This window comes from Arachis ipaensis, chromosome B07 (genome assembly GCF_000816755.2).
Source record: "Arachis ipaensis cultivar K30076 chromosome B07, Araip1.1, whole genome shotgun sequence".
Classification (NCBI taxonomy): domain Eukaryota; kingdom Viridiplantae; phylum Streptophyta; class Magnoliopsida; order Fabales; family Fabaceae; genus Arachis; species Arachis ipaensis.
This window is the reverse complement of record NC_029791.2, coordinates 28229448-28233945: the sequence shown is the minus strand read 5'-3', so window position 1 is coordinate 28233945 and position 4498 is coordinate 28229448. Positions and strand designations below refer to the sequence as shown.

The 4498-nt window shown below is 32.0% G+C and overlaps 1 long non-coding RNA gene across 6 annotated transcripts in view; it reads right to left on the bottom strand.

Annotated features, from left to right (window-relative positions):
- LOC107608118 overlaps positions 1-3148 on the bottom strand; it is a 4472-nt gene extending 1324 nt beyond the window's left edge. The window contains exons 1-3 of one of the 6 annotated variants that reach the window (XR_002351296.1): positions 1329-3148; positions 1106-1248; positions 661-708 (exon numbers count right to left, since the gene is read on the bottom strand). This is a non-coding gene — a long non-coding RNA (uncharacterized LOC107608118). Of the gene's footprint in view, positions 1-660; positions 1249-1328 lie in introns of all 6 variants that reach the window. The other 5 variants (XR_002351299.1, XR_002351297.1, XR_002351298.1 and 2 more) reach the window with 5 other exon arrangements.

The following is a 4498-nucleotide window of genomic DNA, read 5'->3' as shown; positions in this document are numbered from 1 at the left end:
TTAAAATCATTTGATATTTTTGTATTTAATATAATCAAAAGATGTACTATTTTAAAAAATATGTTTGCATTAAAAAAATATGTATTTAATATAAATCCAAATTAAAATATTTTTTAATACATATTTTTTAATACAAACATATATATTTTTTTTACATAGGACATCTTTTGATTATATTAAATACAAAAATATCAAATAGTTTTAATTTTGAATTTCTTATAAAATAATCTCTAATAATTTTATTATTATTATTATTATTATTATTATTATTATTGAGTGAATATATATATATATATATATATTTATCATTATTTTTGTCCAAAAAATACAAAAAATATAGTACAATATTATTGTGTAATTAATAATAATAATAATTTTATTTTATTTTATTTTTTGACGGAGGACTATTATGTCTAACAGAGAGAAACGTTGGGGATTGATTTGTACATTAGTTTTTCTTGGGGACTAAAATGTTCATTTTTAGAATCTTTGGAGACTGATCTGGGTAATTACTTTGCCGAAAAATGAACTGGGACTTATTTGTCTGCCGGAGTAAAACCTTGAGGATTGATCTGTGTATTAATTTTTCTTGGGGACTAAAATGTCCGATTCTAAAATCTTCGAGGACTAATTTGGGTAATTATTCTACAATTTTTACACCATATTGACAGCAGGACCTGTTAGCAATGAACATATTGACAACAGCACCTGCATAAAATCATTAGCTTTAACAATAAGCATTTATACAACATATCATATCATGAAACAGAAGAAGAAAAATATGTCCATGAATGCATTATCTTGGATATAGTAAAAGCAGGACTCCATTGTTCTTTCAGTATATCTAGGCAAATATTGCCATTACTGTTTATTTTGGGATGGAATACCTTGGTCCTAAATGCAACCTGTAAAAGTTTATAATTTTTTATATTAATCAGATTCATTCAACCTTTTACTATTTATTGTACTATTTATTCTTCATCCACTTCCCACAGAAAGGACTAATCCTTTTAAGGTTAAGCCTATAGTATAAGACTCCATACATACTGCCAATGATCCAACCCTTTATGATTAAGTTATAAACATGTTTTGTAATGAAAGTTACCCTTCTGACTAAAGCTGCTTTGAATTTAAAATAAGCTTATCAAGTAATTCGCCAAACTTGTCGAGTAAGGTTGCTTAGGCTGCTGCTGAAGTTGGCAGTAGTTTGTGTTTGAGAGAACACTGCACACTGGATTTCCTATAAGACTGAAATTCAAGAGATTAAACATTTATAATTGTTAATCAACTTCCTAAACCATGCAAATGTTTTCTAACTAGATAATTACATCAATGTGTTTTTGTATTGCGAACGGAATATTACTAAGGAAATCTAGTCGTCTTGAAGATCAACAAGCTGCAATGGACAAATGTTGTCACCTAAGTCTAATGTATTGTTCAATGCATTGTTCCTCAATTTCCTGCAATGCAAATAACATCAATTTTTATATAACATAATAAAGGTAGATTCAAAATAAGGATCTTAAGAACTTACACTTGCTGAATTTGAGGAATGCTAAAGAGCTTTGATGGAAGAGGACCTTCCAAGGATCTAAACTTCATAAATTATAGATAACTATAATACATGAGTTTCCCTTAGTATTTACCTATGCTATACTCATTTCTTTTTGCCTTAAAATACTTTTTACTTGTTTATTATTGTAGTTAATAATCAAGAATTAGCAGGGGATGCCTAACCCATATTTAAATGGGACTTTCATAATTTCTTAACAAGGATTAATTACGACACATGAATTAGCTTATGTTATGATCATTATATTAATTAAACACATAAAGAGTATACAGTACCCGAAGACAAATATTTCAAAAGGGGACCATGATGCATGGACAACTAATAATAAGTAAAAACGATCTCTCTCAAATAAGGCAAAATAGAAATTTCAACTACAATAACCCATCAAACAAATTTGCTACTAAAGTACAACTTCGAGTGAAGTATACAAAGAGACTTTATATTATATTATATATTTATATATCTATACAAGCCTATGAAAATGCAAAACGTGCATCATATGAACCTTGAAGTCAGAATGATGATCGAGTGAGTAAACATTCTTAAACATAATTGTCTCCTAAGTAAGTACAGTGAAGTACTAATAAGTCACTTACCTCTTCTTTTCTTTTGAATGTATCTGTGTTTTCAGATATAAATTCCAATAACAATTCCAACCACCAAAGCAACCACTGAACTAACTATTGGAACAACTAGCACTGCTACATTCACTGCACAGCAAGACAAAAAAAAAACTATATTCAAGAACTAAGATACAACAGTAAAAAGTATTCAAATTTTCTTCAATCTGAAAGCTGGATCCTTAATTGGAACTGCAATTCACTTACCTTTTGAACTCCAATTTTCTTGTTTCTTGTACCAAAGCAGCAAGTATATATATAAAAAAATCCTATTGAAACTAGGAAGTAGGATTAGAGAAGAGCTAAACTTGATATTCGTCCTAGATTTTGTGTGACGAATGAGATTTGAGTCTTTTGATTCTCCTTACTTCAGGCTCAATTGTAAAGGACTCAATGCTTCAGGAGATGCAAAAGCTATGGTCTCTCTTGAGCTAACCTAAATTATTGATTTCGCAACATATATTATATATTCTCTTCAAATTTAGAGAACAGGATATTACAATTAGGTCAAGTTTACACCTGAAATAGGGAATTTCTAAATGAAACTGAAGTTAGCTTTGGAAAGAGTTCAGTAACAATCAGAAAACGATACCTGGTTCTTGTGAGCTTGATTGAAAGAGAGCTAGAAAAGGACCAAAATAGGAGGAGCGACGGCAGCAACAGAGAGAAGGAGCGGCCGCGGCGCGAGCAAGAGGAGCGACAGTGGGGAGCAACAGCGGCACGGCAGCAACAGAGCACGCGGCGACGTGAGCAAACGGAGTGACAGCGGCGCAACCGTGACGGCGGCAGCGGAGAGTGAGGGTGGTGAGGAATGCAGAAAAGAATATAGAGGCTTTGTTCAACTCGGCTGCGGGATCGCTAGAGAGGGAGAGAGTAATTGAGTGCTACTACTTTTGAATTGGTGGGTCGCTGTGTGTTGCTCCCTTTGACCCAAAATTGTGCTTCTGAATATGGGCGCGGGAAGTGGGCGCGGGATTGTTTTTTTTTTTAGCAATGAAAATCGACGTAGAGTTGTCGATTTTAATTTGAAAAAAAAAACATTTTTTACGTCTATTTTATATATTAAATCCACACTATTTATTTGATTTTGGGAAGCAATTTAGACTGTTCCAATTTATCGACGGAACTGTTGTCGATATTTTAAATATAAAAATAGACGACATGGTCGTCGATTTTAAAATAAAAGTATTTTCATCTTCCTAGTTCGTCGACGATGTGACGATAGTTTAAACAGGGTTAATACAGCATAAAAAAATCGACGACCAGACCGTCGATTTTATTATTTTATTTTTAAATTTTACTTTTTAGAAATATCGACAGCAAGCCGTCGAAATTTATCGACGGGAGAGGTAGCCGTCGATTTTTTGCGTCGATAAATACGCTTTTTCTTGTAGTGAGATTTTGTACTCTTTTTCCTTCACTAAAATTTTTTTCCATTGGATTTTTCTTTAGTAAGGTTTTAATGAAGCATAATCCTAGATGGGCATTGACGCGGTGGAAATTGGCGAGTTAAGAATTTATTATAAGAGATACGTTGTAAGTACAGTTCTTAACCAACCAGAAATCTGCTTATCAATTTAGAAGGGTTGTCACAAAATTTAAATTAAAATACTGGGAGTATGAGTCCCAAGTCGTCTCCCAACGAGCTGCAGAAAGGTGTGCTATTTTATTAATCAGATGTTTTCAAAAAAATAGTTTGAGTTGAACAACAGGAAATTAAATTAGAGAATTTGTGTAATTTTAAATAAAAGCCTTGGCTGGGAGTAGATTAGTTGGAAGCCCTATTCTTGTTGGAGTACTCTCAAGATTAATTGATAATTGAGGGTTGTTCTGTTTAGTTATCCCTTACTAGGTAAGGGAAAGTCAAACAAGTTGGAAAGCTATTTCTATTCACAAGTTCCAATCCGTTCAATTGAAAAGGATTGGTGTCAGTGACTAGAGGGCAAACCAACAATAAACCCAATTACAATTTTTCTTTTAAACATTCCAACTCAAGGTCTTCCTTTCAATCAACTCACATCCAAGTTATGGAACTACTCGCTTATTGTGAATGTAGAATTCATAACATAAGAAAGGGAAATATAGAAAGACATGATAAACAATAATCAAAGGGATCAATTAAAAATAAAAATAGTTCTTGTATTAATAAACTCTAAAAATAATTCAATAATAATTCTAAATAAACAAACGACATGGAAGAGTAAGAGACAGGTAAAGAAAACAAACTAGAATGACGAAGTCTTGCTGAGGTAATAACTCTTCTCAATATCCCAATGCGAAAAGCAATAAAAATAAAATCCTAAGA